The sequence below is a fragment of the Trachypithecus francoisi genome, unplaced genomic scaffold, assembly GCF_009764315.1.
Source record: "Trachypithecus francoisi isolate TF-2019V2 unplaced genomic scaffold, Tfra_2.0 Lachesis_group10, whole genome shotgun sequence".
NCBI lineage: Eukaryota > Metazoa > Chordata > Mammalia > Primates > Cercopithecidae > Trachypithecus > Trachypithecus francoisi.
Window position 1 is genome coordinate 88,230,172 of NW_022681455.1, and position 19,930 is coordinate 88,250,101.

Consider the following 19,930-nt stretch of genomic DNA (forward strand, 5'->3'; position numbering starts at 1 on the left):
TACCCTTTGACACTTCCACTGAGTTTGCACATTTGGTAAGGGGTCAGGTAAAATCATAGAAATGAAAGGTTATCTACAAATGCCTGTAATTAACCCTTCACCATCCTGAAGGAAGTGGAAGTGTTTCTATTTCTAGATGTATCTAGGTGTGATTTCCAGACTAAATCAGATTGCCATTACACAGTTCAAGTTAAAGTTAGCATTTGTAAGTTAATATTTGAAGCAAATAAGAGAGACACAGTTTTCATTCCTTACTCAATATGCTTGACCATGCACCAGAGGGACCATGACTGATTACTGCTCCTAGGTATTCTTGCTGACATATGAGATGTTGAAACTGGAATAAACCTTGTTCAGTCCTCTCATTTTGCAGATGAAGAAACTGAGGCCTCTCAAAAGATAATGTGGCTTTGTTTTTCAATATTTAATTTATAGCTTGGAGATTGAACTAGTTGACCTTTAAAATCTTTTCAAAATATGTGAAGTACAGAGCAATATGTTATAAACAGTTTTAGCACTTGTAGAGATTTTCTGGATTCACAATAGTATTGTTCTTATTTAATTCTCTTACAGCAAATTCTGGCATATTCACAAATGGGCTGTCTCCATTTAAACATAGTAACTACCTTATCTGTTCTATTATCAGGGATGCATTGTGCTGGAGTCTCAATCAAGTGCCTGGAAGCTGAATGTGAAAAACAGTGCTGCCAGGATTATAGAGATATTGACCATAAATGCATTCATGGGCTCTCAAGAAGCATCAGGGATGCCATGAAGGAGGGGCATTTTTACTTTGTGTCTACCAAATTCACTTAATTATTCATTGCAGTGAGGAAAGTGTGGGCAACAGCAAATCTGATCTTAATGTCCCTTTGACTAATCCAACCATGTTGTTTGTGAGTTACTATTGTGAAATGATCTCCTGTGCATATAATGCAGTTAGCTTCAAATAAAAATCTGTAGCTTCAGACCTCTCTTCCTTCTTTGCTTCTTTTCTTCTCCCTTTCTTCTTTTCTTTTCTTCTTGCTCCTTCTTTCTTTCCCCTTCTTCCACTCTCTCCCTCCCTGCCTTCTTGCTTTTCCTCCCTCATCTCTCTCTCCTTTTTAAATCTTTCCATTTTTATTTCTGCATATGATGCTGGGCTTCCTTCCCTGAGGTTCCCAAACTAGAAGAGCATTTATTAACCCCTGATATAATGTAGGGCTTCCCAAAGTGGAGTGATTGCAAGATGATCCATTACTATCAAGAATTAGAAATTCTAGTTATATTTATTGTATCTACAATATGAAAAATAAGATTTTACAAATACATAATTCTATTTTTACTAGTGCCACAGGTGCTACAAGATAGTGGTATGAGAGCAAAGATGTTTGGGTTTGGATTTCCTAGGTTTGATCAGAGCAATAAGGACTTGATAGAAAGTAAAATAATCTGTAGTTCTATTCCTAGATCTGAGCAACTTGCTCTGTGATCTTCACCAAAACACTCAATTTTATTATTGCAGGTTTCATGCTAGATGGACATGGGAATAAATCAAGAGTTTGACTCTCTTCTTGCAATATGCCTTTGTACTTTTCTCCAGCTGCCAAGTCAACTATGGCTTTATAAAGCCTTCCTTCTTAGCATATTGCAAAAGCAGATATTCATCCCAGGCACCATGTAGTGGGACAGAGCTAGGACCAGCTTTTTCCATGTGAATACAGTAGATGACAATGACGATGATGATGATGGTGATGATGACAATGATGTGTGTGTGTGACTAATGTGGAGTTGTGCACATCTTCCTATACCTGATACATGTTTGCCTCATGTCTCTGGTGTGGCACTATGTGCCAGAGACATGAGCTACAAAGATGAATAGGAGAGGGTTCCACTGTCTGGTAGTAGACACAGACAGCTGCAATCGAGTGTGATAAGTTCCTCGACAGAAGTATCACGGGTGTGGCCATCACACTGGGATTCCTAGAGGAGGTGCACAATACAATCTCCCCCAGTACACCAATGCTTTTCAAAAAATGTTGTACATGGACCCTGGGAAATTTGCCCAATGTGCATATTCCTGCCCCCCACTCCAGAATATGGAATGTAGAATATCTGAGGAGGGAGACTGGGAATGTGCATTTTTGGCAAGCTTCTGGATAACTAATAAATGATCTAATGAAACATCTTTTAAAGTATCTGAAAAGTCTACCATTTGAGATGCATTTTTATATCTTAGAGCCTTTTTGGGGTTGAACAAATTCCAATTTAAAGTGCAAATACAGGGCCCTGGAGGGAGAGAGCTTGTGTCTTATTCTTTCTGAATGTGCCTCCCCACACTTACCACCGTGTCCAACATCCTCTAGGTATTCAGTGATCAACGACTACATAGAAAAAATGTGCCAAGTAGTATTTTGGGGAGTAGGAGAAGAGGAAGTAGGACAGACAGCTGTGTTTGAACAATTGGAAGCAAATTGAGGATCCTGGGTGACAAAATAGGGCAATTTGAATGGAGAGAAGGGCCCCAAAAGGAAAAATGAGAAAGAGGTGGGGAAAAACATAGCCTGTTTCAGGATGTCCAACAGCCTTCATCAGGTGAGGCTAGGGACAATGGAGGACAGAACTTAACTTTAACTTTATATTCTATCGCTTCCACCGTTTTTATTAAGGTGTAACATGATTTAAAAATAAATGCATATTTTAAACTTAAGGATGAGTCTTATCAGGTGTGATATTCTGACTCCATAACCCAATAGCTGCATAACTTGGGTAAATCTTTAACTTCTCTCAGGTTTAGGTGGATGGTCTGTGAAGTAGGGGTACTGATACCTGCCTGCCTCAGAAAATTGTAATGATCAAATAGCAGTTCCAGAAGAGCAAAATTGTTGTCTGATGTTCATGGATGTGTTCCCAGCTCCTGGGACCCTGCCAGCACACTGCAGGTCCTCAAATAATGACAGATGAATGACTTCCAGTGACTTGTCTGATGCAGAAGCAGAATGTAGGAGGGTGAATGTGCACTTCAGACGCAAGCAGAGCTGGGTTTAAATTACAAGCCCTACCTCGGATTTCTGTGTGACCTTGGGCAAGTGACTGAGCATTCGTGACCCTCATTTCTCCATAACATGGGAATGATCATGTCTACCTTATAAGGTTGCTTGAGGACCAAAAGACAATACATGTAAAGTTCCTGGTACAGTGCCAGGCACTTAGGTGATAGTCAAGAGCAACTGTATTATTAGCCAGAAGCCTAAAATCTGAAGGTATAAGAAATGCAGAGGCGGGGCACGGTGGCTCACACGTGTAATCCCAGCACTTTGGGAGGCCGAGGCGGGCGGATCATGAGATCAGGAGATCGAAACCATCCTGGCTAACACGGTGAAACCCCATCTCTACTAAAAATACAAAATAAAATTAGCCAGGCATGGTGGCACGTGCCTGCAGTCTCAGCTACTCGGGAGGCTGAGGCAGGAGAATTGCTTGAACCCGGGAGGCGGAGCTTGCAGTGAGCCAAGATCATGCCACTGCACTCCAACCTGGACGACAGAGCAAGACTCCGTCTCAAGAAAAAAGAGAAAGAAATGTAGAAGACAGAGAACTACACTCAAGAGTCATGAACACTTTTGATAACTTGATGAAAATAAGACACATTTTCCAGAAAAAAATGTGCACATATGTGTATATATAAAATACTGCATATCACTTTAGAGTTCATCTTGAAGCTATCCATGGACCCCTAGTCATGGACTTGTTTTGAGTCATAATTTCATTTTTTCATATAAGTACAGTACATGCTCATGGTAAAAATGCAAACAAGGCAGAAAAACACAAATTTTGAAACAAGTTTAACTTCCACTGTCTAGTATTAACACTTGGTAAACATGTTTCCAGACATCTGGAATGAATGTATACATGGAGCAAAAGACAGAAATACCCTTTTAAGAATTGAATTAGGACAGGCACGGTGGCTCACACCTGTAATCCCAGCACTTTGGGAGGCTGAGGCAGGAGGATCGATTGAGTCCAGGAGTTTGAGACTAGCCTGGACAGCATAGCAAGGCTCCATCTCTACAAAAAAATATAAAAATAATTATCCAGGTGTGGTGGTGCATGCCTGTAGTCCCAACTACTTGGGAGCCTGAGGTGTGAGGATTGCCTGAGCCAGAGTGGTCAAGGCTGCAGTGAGCTGTGATTGTGCCACTGCACTCCAGTCTGGATAACAGAATGAGACCCAGTCTCAAAAAAAAAAAAAAAATAGGAATTGCACTATATATACTTTTTAAAAAAGTAAAAATATTTAAATTTAACTGTATGAATTCAACAGATGGGAAAGAACTGATGAGAAACTGAAGAAATTTCCAAATGTCTATCAAACACTTCTTATTACAAGTATTATTAAATTCCGGCTGGGCACTGTGGCTCACGCCTTAATTCCAGCACTTTGTGAGTCCAAGGTTGGAGGATCACCTGAGGTCAGGAGTTCAAGCCCAGCATAGCCAACATGGTGAAACTCTGTCTCTACTAAAAATACAAAAATTAACCAAGCATAGTGGTGCAGCCTGTAGTCCCACCTACCCGGGAGACTGAGTCAGGAGAATCGTCGAACCTGGGAGATGGAGGGAGCAAGTGAGCCGAGATTGCGCCACTGCACTTCAGCCTGGGTGAAAGAGCGAGACTCCGTCTCAGAAAACAAACAAACAAACAAACAAACAAAAACCCAAATATTATTAAATCCCAGAAGGATTTCTCTATGATCAAGAAAATATATTGGAAAAGCTTTTGAACTGTTAACTCTAAAGCTGTCGTTAACTCTATTTTCTGTTTCTGTTGTTAACTCTTATTTCAGGTTCTGAAGTGGATTTTGACTCTTACTATGGTGGATGAGTCCTTTATCCTGCTTATGTTTTTGTGTCCCTCCTCTTGCCTCCTGAATTTTGTTGGTTATACTATTTTCAGTTTGTCAAGGTGTTGCGTCTTTATATTCCATAGTGGAACCAGAAGCCTCTCAATAATTTAGTGTTTATTCTATGTTGGTGAACTCTTGTCAGATACTTTGGGTATAACACTTGTTCTGTTTTCTAGAAAGTTGGTTTTTTGCAGGAAGAGGTAGGTATAGTAGGTGAGAGTATCATGATATGGACACCAATTATCTTCTTTTCAAATGGTCCAGGGAATTAAAAGTTAATGTAGAATTCTTGGCTGGGCACGGTGGCTCACGCCTATAATCCCAGCACTTTGGGAAGCCAAGACAGGAGGGTTGCTTGAGTCCAGGAGTTTGAGACCAGCCTGGCAACACAGCGAGAATGCATCTCTACAAAAAAGAAAATGATAATTAGCCAGGCATGGTGGCACACGCCTGCAGTCCCAGCTACTTGGGATGCTGAGGCAGGAGGATCACTTGAGCCCAGAAGTTTGAGGCTGCAGTGAGCCGTGATTGTGCTACTGCACTCCAGCCTGGGTGACAGAGTGAGGCCATGTCTTTAAAAGAAAAGCAAAAGAATAAAGGAAAAAAAGTCTTGGGCCAAGACTTCCATCCTAACTGAGATGTTAAGATGGAGTCCAATCAAATTACTTGAGCAATATGGTAAAGGGCTGGAGCATGGGCCTACTGGTCAACCATGCAAGTTGGGCCCCAGGTCCTAGGATAAGCCATTGCCACCACATATCCTGGAGAGGACTGCCTTGTTGACTTCGTCCTCAACCTGCTCTACCAAGCCCCTTGGCCATCCTTCAAGGCTAGCCACAGGGACCCCTGCAGCATGGGATCAAGTTTACGTCTAAACCTCTTCCTTCCATGATGCTGCTATTCTTTTCAGGGTGGTGGTCAGTGGGGAAGGGAGATCTTCCCTCTTTTCCACGAATGCAGTAAAATATTTAAAAATGAAGCAACAAGCCTAATCCAGCCTCTGCCACGTAGGTGCTAAGTTATGTCTACTAGAAATGAAGGCAGAAGTAGCCATTTGATGTTTCAGCAACATTTCGCCAGCCAGCCCTTGAGGCTTAGCTCAAGCTGTATCAGCTCTTCATCAGCATGTCCATGGGGAGGACCTGGCATGTGAAGTGAGGTAAGAGTGCCCGTGTGGGGAGAGGAGGCAGCCAGAGAGGTGGGTTGAGGTCACTGATAATGGAGCTCTGCATTAGGCTTCAAGGCTGCTGCTTCTCATCAAGAAGGCAAAATACATGCTGTACACTGAGGCGTTTTTGCCGTGCAGCTGCATAAGCAGACAGCTCATTTTGCATGATTTATAGGACCTTTCTGCTTTGCTCTTTTTAACCTAGCTGACTCTGTGGGAAAGAGCCCCATGCCCATGGGAATCATAACCCAGGTGTCCCTCACAATAAGGATGTCTCCGTGGACACGGGCATCTGGAGAGGCGTCTGAGAGATCATTGCATCTGGTGGTCTCAGTGCTGGCTGCGCTTGACAATTTCTTGAGATGTTTTTAACAATACTGATGCATGGGCTCTACCCCTAGGAAATTACATGTTATTAGTTTCTCTGTAGAAGAGACAAGGCATGTGTATGTTTAAAAACTCCCCCTAGGCTGGGCACAGTGTCTCATGCCTATAATCCCAGCACTTTGGGAGGCTGAAAAGGGAGGATTGCTTGAGTCCAGGAGTTCGAGATCAGCCTGGGGAACATGGTAAGACTCTGTCTCTACTAAAAATACAAGAATTAGCCAGGCACGTTGGTGTGTGTCTATAGCTCTCGCTACTTGGGAGACTGAAGCAGGAGGATGGCTTGAGGCCAGGAGGCTGAGGCTGCAGTGAGCTGTGATTTCATCACTGCACTCCAGCCTAGGTAACCGGTTTTAAAAAAAACAAAACAAAACAAAAAACAAAAAAAACCCTCCCCCGACTGATTCTAAAATGCCGCCAGAGTTGAGAACCACTGAACTATTTCAACCCTGTCATGATACAAATGAAAACTCCAGCTCAGAGAAAAGGGACTTGCGCAGTATCACTCAGTTATGTTAGCTGTTCATTTGGAACAAGAACCCAGCGATTCTGGCTCCCACCTCAGTTCTCTGGAACACTGTCCTGTCCCACTGTAACCGGCCCTTTGGAAACAGGAATTAGCTTCTTCTCATGGAGCTCAGAAGAAGTGAACTTCAGCTTGTGCTAACAGACAACTGTTTGTCTGCTCCTGTAGGGGGCATTTTGATGAAATTAACTTCCGTTCAGAGTCCTACTGTGAGTTTATCAAGAAATGAACAAATACTCCATCTTTCCCCATAAGAGAAATGACCAAAGAATGTCATTGTTTGAGAAAGAATTTGTGATTCCCTTGAGCTTTGAAGAGTTTACTTAACAAATTCCGGAAGGTCTCATTTTGTCTGACCTTTGCATGGGGTGTAGTGTGCAGCTGTGGAACAGAGTGAAAAGCAAAGTAGTCCCTATGTCTTGACAAATGTGGTGTGTTTTTAAAATCAGATGTTCAAAGCAGGTACTTTGTCATGGTTCCTCTTTTTGCTTTGCATGTCAGGAAGCTCAAAATAAAATTGTTACTTAATTGTAGTCCAGGTTTCTGCGATAATATTTTCAGTTTTGCTTTTTTTTAATGCCTATTTCTTTTCGTTTGAGTCTTGTTTTTATGGGCTTAGTGTAGGCTTGGTTTTTGGTATAAGCCACCTCAAGTTTCTTGGAAATCAGTAGGAGGTATAAATAGTAAATCGTTCATAATGAGTTTGACTCAGCCATGGTCTAGATCCCAGAGATAGCAAGCCCCAACCCACAGCATCACAGCACAGGCATGAGTGTCAGCACCTTCCCTCTGAGCTCTGTCCTTGCTTGCTGTAATGTGGCTATTTGAATTATTTGTTCTCTGTTTGCTTCTTGGATAATACAGGAAACTGGAAGAAACTATTCTCTCCACTGAAGAGTTAAAATTCTAGCCCCTACAGTCAAGCTTTTCAAAGGGGATTTCCCTTAACTCATCTGCACAAATGCCTTCCATGCCAGTGGAGGACAAAAATGAGGGTGTGGGGCGGCCTGGGAGAGGAAAAGAGCTGCAGATAGAAGACAGGTGTTGGGGAGAGCTCTGTTCTTACAGCTCCAGACGCCGGGGCTGAGCCCTGTCAGGTCATAGTTATCCATTTATAAGGAGGACACCACCTCCTAGAATAATGACAGTTTTTCTCATTTGGAAAGTTTTTGTGCTGATTAAGCCAAATAAGCTTCCTCTACCCTTCCTCACTGAACTTCTTCCTTATGAATTTAGAAGCAAGGGCACAGACCATCTTATATTTATAGTAAAGTTTTGTGAGCAAACCCAGTCTAGGAAAGTCTCCTGACCAGAATTTTTTCTTGTTTTCTTCTTATTATTTTTTTTTTTCAGTGTCATCATGGCCGGTAATAAAAGTCAAGAAGTGATGGGGCAAGAGCAAACTCCACACTTCAAATCCCCATTCAAAGCAGTTGCTGGCTGGTCTTTACCCTCTTGGTTCCATTAATCTGGAATGACCATTAATAGCAGCTGACAGGAGCATCTGTCTTCTGGGAGGTGGAGCTGTCAGTCTAGGTACAAGCAGGAGAGAAAGTAAAGCTTGGGGTAGGTGTTCTTTTCTCTGTTGACTTGATTCTCTAGTGAGGCACTCTCTCCATATTTGTCTCAGAACCTTTAAAGTGACCAATATCCTCTTTAATGAGGTGGGATATTTGCCAAGAACAGCGAATGTGATACTTCTGCCTTCTCTTGCAATACTGGGCACATGAAACTGCTTACTGTCACATCAATTTCTCTCCCAATCTGGGTGACAGCAGCTTCTTTGGTGAGGAAACACGAGCACCCCTCCCTCCTCCTACCTTTTTTACAAAGTCCTGAAAAGCAATTAAGAGTTCGTTCCTATGGATGGATGTTAGTGGATGTATGACAAGGATTGTGCTCTGTTAACTAAAGGTATATCATATTCCTGGGACCTCATTAAAAGTGCTTTTCATGTTAACTTAGATGTTTTCTTCTTGCAGTAATGAGAATGAGAGTTTTGAAGGCAGATAGATCTAGAGTGAAATCCCATCCTCCCCCAGTACATAAACTGTTTACTAAGGGTGCAGCCTAGAACAAATGACATGGACTCTGTGAGCCCACTTGCTCTTCTATACAATGGGGATAATCACAGCATCTGGCTCTCAGGGATGCTGCATGGAGATGGATTAAATAAAGCAGGCATGTAAAAGGCTCGGCAAAGTGGCTGGCACATAGTAAGTGCTCAATAAAGGGTAGTGGTTATTACCTAGCATGGATGGAAACGATGCCCAAGTCACTAATCTGGGAAAGCACCTAAGAATAGAAGCAGTCAATTTTGGCAAACCAATTCCCAGGGGACTTTACAAGCTCAGTTATCAACCCTCCACATTCTGCAGAACAGCAGCTCTGAAAACTGATATCTGATTTGCTATGTCCACACAGCTCAGCTGAAGACACAACATGCAGCCTTAAATAGACCTAAAGAAAACTGAGGAGTGTATTAAAATTGGCCACAGAAACAAGCAGAAATCAAGCTCTATAATTAATGCTCAGCCTTCTATAGACTGGAAAATTTAACAAGATCATCTAAAGGTCAGGAGGGGACTCAGCTAAACCCAGAGAGAGAAAAAGAGAGAGAGAGAGAGAGAAAAAAAACATCTTACTGCATGTCTACTTCCACATTCTTTAACACGAGACCTCGTGTTGGGGAATTAGAGGATTCCAATTAAGCCCTTTCATTTTGATTTCTCATTAGATTCTTAGAATATCTGCAGAAAATTAAATCGAACAAGAGATCTCCAGCCGGGAGATTTATCCGATTTAATGTTTTGAAAGAGACTTATTATCTTGTCAGGAATAATTTGAAAATCCAAATAAGAGCAATTGAATCAGCAGAATTTAGGCCTTGAGATAACAATCACTTTGCAAGACCAACCATAGCATTTAAACAACTCAGCCCTTCCTAACAGTGCTCCTCTCTTTCTCTGTCTTGCCTACCACCACCCACAATCTTTTGAAGACCACAACCAGAGATCACAGCAACCATGTTGAAACGAAGCCTGTATCTGGGATCTTCACCCTGTCTTTCTTTGCGTTCACTCAATGCCACTTCTAATTTGTGTGCAGACAGGCTGTAGCCTGGTCACCTTGTGAAATACTTCTTCTCCCAGCCCGCTGGGTGTCTTTGGCGGGCTTTGTTCTCCATGAAAAATAGCAGCTGACTCCCTCCTCATGATCCCCTGGGATAGGGGCCTCACTGCTAGAAATAATCATATGGATTTCAAAATAGAGTTGGGATTTTTCTTTTTAATAGCCTTCCAGCTACAGGGAGCCACAATCTTGGGAGATCTGAAGGGGCATGACATTTCATTAACAACCAGATCATTCAGGTCAGGGTAGGAGCTGTGCTCCATCATGGCCTCCCTCAGAATCCTGGTTGAGGCTATGTAGATGTTGGGATTTAGCCCCATGACTTGTGCCTTGCTCCTGAAGGGCTGGGTCTCTCTGAGCATCTCCAGTTGCTCTGCGTCTGCCAGACCCTCACAGGCCTTCAGCTGTCTCTGCTGAGCATGAGATAGGGGGCAGGCAATGCATGTTAAACTTGCCAAATCATGGTTTCACCAACTCTAGCATTTAAACAGCAAGTCTCTATAGAGTAAATATTTGGTCAGTTCAAAGCCATTGGTTCTTTCCTCCTCCTTCTGCCTTACTTCTGGATATGGGGAAAGTTTTGAGTCCTCCTGGCATGGGGCTCATGACACCTGGTCCATATGCTGTCCTCCTCCTCCCATCTTTGCTGTTGGCTGGCTCAGCTGGTCCAATGGCTGAACTGCCATTTGCTTGGGTACCACTGTCACAGCCTCTGGTCGTCAAGGTCCCACCTTTTATTTTGAGACAGAGTTTCGCTCTTGTTGCCCAGGCTGGAGTGCAGTGGTGAGATCTTGACTCACTACAACCTCTGCCTCCCGGGTTCAAGCGATTCTCTTGCCTCAGTCTCCTGAGTAGCTGGGGTTACAGGCGCTCGCCACCATGCCCAGATAATGTTTGTATTTTTAGTAGAGATGGGGTTTCACCATGTTGGCCAAGCTGGTCTCCAATTCCTGACCTCTGGTGATTCGCCCATGTCGGCCTCCCAAAGTGTTGGGATTATAGGCATGAGCCACCATGCCCAGCCAAGGTCCCACCCCTGATGGCCCCTCCTCCTGACCCAGGCCTCTGCTGCACCAGTTGTCCTCTCTGTACCTGTCATCTTCACAGGAGCATGTAGGAACTTCTGGGCCCCTAGGAGTCCACATACAGGCCTGACGGAGTCGGAAGTGGCGCCATGAGGTCTCCTATCTGACTTTGCTCTGAGATGCCACATCATCACCCTGGGCCACCTTGCATATGGCCAGGTAAATGTAGTTTTTACCTAGGCTATGCCCACTGAAGCATGCTACTGCCCAACCCCCTGATTCACAATGACCTTGACTCTCCTTTACCTGTTGGGATATTTCTGCCAATCTCAGGAAAGTGTCTACCAGATGAGGGAGAATGTGGCGATGCGTGCCTGACATTGTCACCTGACTTTTTCCCATGCTTCACTATGGTGGAAAGGCTGTTTCATCTCATATTTTTTCTCTGGAAGCCTCTTAGTCTATTTCCCAGGGCACTGAGAATTATAACTCAGCACTGAAGAGCAGAAGGGGGCATATTATGCCTACATCCTAGAAGAAACTGTGATCTGAGTCTGTCAGGCATGGTTCTTGATGTGGGAGTCTACAATGGCTGGGAACAAAAGATTATTAAAACCAAAAGTTACACAGGTTTAATATGCCTCCTTGGATGTGATCTGAGAGACCAAAACAGACACCCCTTTGTCAACTAAGATGGGCCCTAAGGTTAAGGAAGCAAAGGTACCTACGGGTTGAGAATTCAGGGCCCACTTGCCATGGTACATTTTTAAATTCCTACTGTAAGAAATACTACAGCCTTACAAAACTTACAAATGGGAGCTATCAAGCCATTACAACTCTGAACAGAGGACCAGCCTTCCAAACATTCTCTTTTGAGAAGCTACTGCAGATTTTAGGCCAGTTTTGGCAGCTTATAGAGACTGCACACAAACTGTCTTTGCATCCTATAGTTCACCTTTTGATGCAAAGAGCCAAATTCCAGCTCCTTTTAATGCTAAAACCCTGCTCCAAAGTGAACATGAGATGTATGTTACATACATGTTTACCCAATCCACATGCGCTCAGCTCCCCTCATAAATATGCATAGCTTTTCCTTTAAACCTGCTGAATATATATGATACCAGCCCTATGAGGCATAAAACCTAACCCAACATTCCCCTCTTCAAAGAAAGAGCACCTTTGGTCCACACTGGAGACTTTGTCTTCTGTGCTTGCAAATCAATATTGCCAATAAAGCACTCCTTTCTGTTCAGCCATCTTGGTCTTTTGGACGACAAAGGGATGTGGATCCCAAGGAGGAGCCTTTGTTGTGGATCAGGGACTGAGTGTGAGGATGTGCCCTGGAGAAGGAAAGAGTGAACCATACTCCTTATCCAAAGAGAGAAAGGTGGACACACAGACATGGGCAGCCTCTGTGGGAGGGAGGCTGGGTCTGTCTTGGTTGCGGAGTGGAAGGGCTACTCTGGAGGAAGAAGAGGAGATGGGTTGGCTGGCATCAAGAGAGGACTTTGGGGACAGAGCAGTGAGGTTTAAAGATGTATTTACCACAGTTTGGCCACACGGTATGAAACACATACTTCCAACCTCCTGGAAATATAGCACTGCATATTTGGATCTAATGACATACCATTGTGGATCTGGGACTAATTCTTGAGTGTGTGGAACATCTGAGCCCTGCTTCAGGCTGGGCATGGGGTGAGAACCAAGTTACGCACAGGGAGCTGGTCACACTGAAGTCCCACTCAGGAGGGACTCAGGAGGTTGAGGTCTTGTGGGCCTTCCTTCCTTCCCTTAATCACTCCTCTTTTCTTTCTTCAAAGGGAGTTTGCCCACACTTTTTGTTAAGATGTTTTTATTTTTATTATCCTTCTTTTAGATAATGAGTTATTTAAATTTCTCTCCCCTTATCAGTGAGTTACTTGGCAAAGATTTATTGGATGCCCATTTTGTGGCAGGCAGAATTCTGGGTCCCCAGGAGAGAGATAGACCCAGCAGGCACGGTGGCTGCCACCATGCAGCTTTATGGGGAGGGCACACATTAAAGAATTACTAGATGATTTAGGGGATGATTCCACGTGTGTGAAGTGCTGCGGGAGAGTAGATGTGGGGGTAATTACCCCTAGATGGGGTAATTGGGAGACTCTACAACTTCCAAGGGGTCAGGAGAGAGGCTTCCTGGACGAGGGGGAATTTGATTGAGTTGTCCTGAAGGATGAGCAGACATGAGCTAGGGGGAAAAAAGGAGGAAGAATGTTCCAGAGAAGAAGAAGAAGAAGCCAAGTGCAAAAGCTTGGAGGTAAGACAGAGCATATCTATGACTAAGGGTGGCCAGCATTGGCAGAGAATAGGGAGTGAGGGAGGCATTGATGAGAAGCGAGGCTGGAGATATTCCCAGGGTCTGTCTTGATGGAGACAGTGGGACAACAGTGTGCTAAATACGCATGGACTATGAGTCAGGCAGTCTGATGGCCTTGCCTCCTGGGTGGGTGGCCTTGGGAATGTCACTTAACCTTCCTAAATCGTAATTGACTCATCTCTAAAAACTAGGATAATTTATCTGCCTCATAGGTTTATTCTGAGGATCGAATGAGTTAATCCACAAAAATCACTTAGCACAGTGCCTGGCACATCATAAGCACATGATAAACACTACTTTCAGGCCATGATGAGGAATTTGGATTATATTTGAAATGTAATGAGAAGGCTGGGCAGTGGCTCACTCTTGTAATCCCAGTGCTTTGGGAGGCCAAGGCAGGAGGATTGCTTGAGGTCAGGAGTTTGAGGCTACAGTTCGTTATAATCATGCCACTGCACACCAGCCTGGGCAACAGATCAAGATACTGTCTCAAACAAACAAACAAAGGAAAAAAGAAAAAAAACAAGCAATGGGAAACCACCAATGACTTTTCAGGAGGATTTCATAATCTGTCTTGCGCTTTTAAAAGCCTTGTTCTGCTAGGGTAGCAGTTCCCCTGCTGGGCCTTTTCTGTGATGCTGTTCTGGATGTTATTCCAGGAAGCTTAGCCCAGAGCCTTCCAGTCTTTCAAGGATTGTGCAAACAATCTCCTTATTTCCCATATTAAATCCATTTACACTTAAAAGGTAAAGTGATATCGATTTCCTACAACTAACCCCCAATAGATACAAAAATTTTTTAAATACTGAGACAAGAAATAATGATGGCTTAAACTAGCATACTGTCATTGGGGAATGAATGGAAGGAGATATATTTGAGAGCTATTTAAGACATTGAATTATTAGGACTTGGTGATTGATTGAATACAAGGTTGGAGAGAAATAACAACTGACTCATAAATTATTGACTTGAGAAATTATGTGGGTGGTGATGAAATTTCTTAAGGCTATCAAGATTGAAGCTGCAGTTTTGGTAGAAAAAATATGCATTTAATTCTAGACATATTCTGTTTAAGGCATATTTGAAGTATCCCCATGGAGATGTGACAAAGACTGTTGAATATATGAGTCTGGAGTTCAGAAGAAAGACTTGGGCTAGATATTTAGGGATCCATTTCACTGACGTGGTGATTAAAGCCTTGGAAATGCATAAGGTTGCTTAGGGCAGGCGCAGAGTGAAAAAAAAAATCAGCTTCCAGACAGAACTATGAGAGATACAACATTGAATGGGTGGTTAAAGGTAGAGGAACTGAAAGGGGAGCCAAAAAGGGGCAGTGAGGCAGGCACGAGGGGTGCAAAGACAGAGAAGCCAAAAAGAGCAAACACAGCAAAGAGTGGAGGAAAAAAATCAAGTGGGGCGTGCACTGAAAGATGTCCAGTGGATTTAGCAACACGGAGGTCAGAGGTGAAGTGGCAGAAGAGGAGACCACATTGGAGTGGGTTAAGGAAAGAGCAGAGGGTGAGGAAGTGGAGGAGTTGCATGTAAACAGTGCCATGTCGGGCAACATTCACCAGCGTAGGTGCCAGAAATGCTCAAAATAACAGTAAGAATGGCAGGCACGTCCTCAAAGGGCTCCCTTCTCACCACATCTTGAGGTCTTCCAAAATCTCTAATCCTTCCACAATGTGGACTCTTTATGTTCTGCATATGACAGGGAAAGGTAAGCATAAAAGAAATTATTTTAAAGCTTAAACAACCTTATGCTGAAGTTTGGCTATGGAAGAGAAGAGAGAGAGGGCAGTAGCTGGAAAGGGGAGAGGGTTAAGGGAAGATTTGTTTTTTTAAGATGGAAGAAGCTTGAGCATATTTTAATCCTGATGGGATGGAGCCAAGGGGGGAAACACATAAGGATTATTGATTGTGCAAGGTTCCTGGGAAGACAGAACAGCATGGGGCCCAGAGCACAGGAGGAGGCACTGGCCTTGAATAAGATCACTCAGCTCCAACACAGGAGGAAAGGAGGAGCAAAAAAGGTGGTTATCTGAGGTTAAATTCCCTAAGCAGAGCCCGATATGGGGATTTTTGTGCAAGTGATTTGTTGAGAAGTGTTCTCAAGAAAAATGTGTAAGAAAGGGTGGGGAAGGAGGATGTCGTAGGGTAAAAGCTAGGCCAAGGTGTAGCTTCAGAAACCAAAGTTCAGCCTGATCCCTCAGGGGTTCTGGAGTGTGAATTGTTTCCACAGAGTTTGTCCTTCCAGCTAGCAGGCTTAATTCCTGTTTTTCTGCATCAGTCTGTAATTGGCCATTGACTGCCCTTCTGGAAGTGGAGTGGGGTGCACAGCCTCCCTGTAATCTCTGGGTAAGGCAGCTTTTATAACCTAAGGACAATCCTCCAGAGAAAGGTGACAACTCCTGCAGCAGCTGGGGAAAGAGTGACCCTACCTGAAAAGAAGATCTGGGTGGGGCCCAAGCAGCAGATGCTATAGTGCTAGTTCAGGAACATTTGCACATTTGGGCTTGAGGATAAATAATAAATGAGAAGGTAAGGGAACCTAAGTACTAAGGAGATGAGAAAAATTGGAAAATAATAAAAATGTGGATTGACCGGGAAATGGTAGGCTTCCTGGACAGTCAAGGCTGGTGATCATGAATTTCTAGTGATACCAATGAGTCCACTTGTGTAATTTTCTCCAGTGGTGCTTAGCAATCCACCTACAGCCATGGAGGGGGCAGGTAATCAGAGTCATTCACGATTGAAGTCAGGGTAGGTGGTTGAAAGGACAGAAGAGAAGCGACGTGTAGGCACGAGTTGTGGTCCTTTGGGTCTAGCTAAAACAGGGAGAAAAATGAGAAGGGGGTAGAATGTTGGAGACAGAGGGAAAAAAAGGGGTCAATGGCCAGAGGTCTCCATGAGGTTGCAGAGTAGTGTGCTGGGGGGTTGTTGAGTAAAACCAGCTCAGAAGATAGAATTTCATAGGCAGATAGAGAGTGCTTTGCGCCATTGATCTGATAGGGTTGGCCCTGGGAAAGGACGGCTGACCTGAGCCAAATACCTGAGTCATTGATGAATGAGGCTGCAAATGACTGAGAAATAGTGAAAGAGATGTGTAGGGCATTGCAGGCACAGGGCACATGCCTCCAAAGTTGCAAGACTGTAGGAGACTACTTTTCAAGGTGTTGGGGGATCCCCTAAATCTTATAGCAGAATTTGGTCAGCAGGGCAACTTTCCCATCCAGCTCAATCATTTCTCCTCACAGCCTTCCTTATTCCAAACTGAATAGGTCTCTTACATACCAGGCTTCTTCAATAAGCTTTAATAATTTGTATTTCCATTTCTAGTGTTCTCTAGAACTTCTCAAACTCCATCATGTTTTCTGTTTTTCCCTTGATGTATGGTGAACTCAGCTGTGTGTTGTATACAAAAGAAAGTCACAGGGCTGTGGTTCCAAGTGGGCATTTCAGCCTTGTGTTCTCAGGGTCAGAGAAGCTGGAACCTTGTGTTCTCAAGGCTTGTGTTGAGCCTTGGATTCTCAGACTGAAGCCTTGTTCTCAACATCAGTGCCAAAGCAGCATTGCTTTAGGAAACTGTCCGAGAGAGAGCAAACCCAGTTTTCTTTGGGGAATAATTTGATGTAAAACACTATGCCTTCTGGTCCTTTGGAGAGTAGGTAACACTACCTCCTTTCTCTTCACCTTGGGAGGGAGGCAGCATGACTCAGTGGCTCAGTGATTGGACTTTCGGAGCTGATGTGCCTCATTTCATCCCCAGCTCTGACATTCTAGCTCTCCAAGTGTGTCTTCTCCCTCTGTAAAATAATACTACTTTTCTAACTAGTTTTTGGTAAGAAATAGATGCACTATGATTCAGCATAATTTCTGGGACACAGAAACTCCTTAATAAAAGATAGCCATTACAAGAGAAAGAAGCAAAAGGAATATGCATAGGAAAGAAGGAACTTATCTATATTTGCTGATGACATGATCTTATACAGAGAAAACCCTAAAGACTCCACCAAAAAAACTATTCAAACTGATAAATCTAGCAGAGTTGCAGGATACAACATATAAAAATCAGTAGTGTTTCTATTATATATAACAATGAACTATCAGAAAAGAAAATTAAGAACACAATTCCCTTTATAATAGCAATAAAAATATTTAAATACTTAGGTGTAAATATAACCAAAGAGGTAAAATATCTGGATACTGAAACTATAAAACACTGCTTAAAAAATGGAAGAGGACACAAATAAATAAAAAGATACCTGTGTTCATGGATTAGAAGAATTAATATTGTGAAAATGTCCAAACTACCCAAAGTGATCTACAGATTCAATGCAATCCCTATCAAAATACTAATGTCATTTTTTCACAGAGATGAAAAAAACTTATCTGAAAAAAACTCAGATTAAAAAAACTCATCATTTTTCATAGAGATGAAAAAAAGCCACACATCTGACAAGGGATTAATATGCAAAATATGTAAGGAACTCAAATAACTCAATAGCAAGAAAACAAACAGGTTAAAAAATGGACAAAGTACTTGAACAGATCTTTTTCAAAAGAAGACATATAAATGACCAATAGGTACCTGAAAAAAAATGCTCACACACTAATCATCAGAAATATGCAAAGTATAACCACAATGAGATATAATCTGACACCTATTAGAATGACTTTTATAAAAAAGATGAAAGATAAGTGTTGGAAAAGATGTAGAGAAAAGAGAATTCTTATATGTTGTTTGTAGAAATGTAAAGCATTATAGAAAATGGTATGGATGTTCCTCAAAGCCTGAAGGTAAAACTACCATATAATTCACTAATCCTACTACTAAGTATATATCCACAGGGAAGAAGTCAGTATGTCAATGAGTTACCTGCACTTCTATGTTTATTGCAGCATTATACACAATAGCCAAGATATAGAAACAATATAGGTGCCCATCAATGGATAACTAGATAAAGAAAATGTGGTATATACACATGGAATACTATTCAGCCTTTAAAAATGTGAAAATCTTGTCATTTGCAACAATATGGATGAATCTGGAGGACATTATGCTAAGTGGAATAAGCAAGGCACTGAAAGACAAATACTGCATGATCTCAGTTGTATGAGGAATTTGATAAAGTTGAACTCATAGAAGTGGAGAGTAGAATGATGGTTACCAGAGGCTGAGGGGAGGGTATAGGGAGGGAGGGAGTGGGGATTTGCTTATCAAAGAGTACAATGTTTCAGATAGACAGGAGGAATAGCTTTTGAAATTTATTGTACACCAGGGTAACTATAGTCAAGAATGATGTATTATGTATTTCAAAATAACTAAGACAGTACATCTCAAATGTCTCACCATAAAAAAGATAGGTAAGTAAAGTGATGGGTATGTTAATTTACTTGACGTAATCATACCACATTATGTGCATGTATCAAAACATCACATTGTATCCTGTAAATGTATACAACTATGATTTGTCAACTAAAAAGTTAGCCTTTAGTGTTTTTACAACAGTCCACCTCCCTTTATAAGTAGTAAGGTATTATTGGAATACTGGGCTTTGGAGTCCAATATAGGTTCAAACTCTGGCTTCTCCACTTGTTGGCTGTATGATCTTAGACAAATTACATACATTTTGGAACATAGGTTTCTTTATTAAATGAGGGCAAAGGGAGTTTGATAAGGATCAAATGAGATATGAAAAAGTGGGTGGTCAGCTACTTTTGACGCTGTGTTTGTTATTTGTTTAGAAATGTAACAACATTAACATTGCTGAAAAGAACCAGTTAACTGTGCATTTGGTACAAAATCTAAGGCTTTTCGACCAAAGCAGCTCAAGCTTTTTCAACATTAAGAGTAGATAGAGGAAAAAGAGCTTGTTGCTCATATGTTCAGAGTTCAGGAGGAAATGAATTTATACAATGTGAAGCCTTTTATTATTGTTGAGTATAAAAGCTACAAGAACTTTCAGTCTATCCAGCTTGTCCATCCTCGACACCTGGGGATCTGTAGCCCTGGAAGATGATGGGGCTGCCTTAGTGCTGGAGTTGTACACGCACTGTGATAGTTCACAATTTAAAGGTGTATCGCGACCACATAAGCCTTGCCAATAAGTGACCCAGCTCTGCAAGAAAAAGAGGCAATTTACATCTGCTAAGGAGGAAATGACATGGATATCACTAAGTCAGAGAAATCTTCTCACCTAAGGCACTGGACATTGAACAAGTTGTTGGCTGGATTTGTAATCACCTGGTGGGTTCATCTTGTCTGCTGCCTAAAAAAGCCGATACACTGAGAACAGCAGGTTTTTGCAATAGACAAAGAATTTAATAAACACAGAGCCAACTAAGTGGAAGGACAGGCGTTTATTGTGACTCAAATTAGCCTCCTTGAAGATTCAGGGGCTAAGGTCTTTTAAGATAGTTTGGTGGACAGGGAGTTAGGGAACGGAGAGCG

General features: G+C 42.5%; 1 long non-coding RNA gene across 1 annotated transcript in view; it reads left to right on the top strand.

Annotated features, from left to right (window-relative positions):
- Positions 1 to 15,063: 15,063 nt before the first annotated feature.
- LOC117088744 overlaps positions 15,064 to 19,930 on the top strand; it is a 28,180-nt gene continuing 23,313 nt past the window's right edge. The window contains exon 1 of the long non-coding RNA XR_004439295.1: positions 15,064 to 15,196. This is a non-coding gene — a long non-coding RNA (uncharacterized LOC117088744). The remainder of the gene's footprint in view (positions 15,197 to 19,930) is intronic.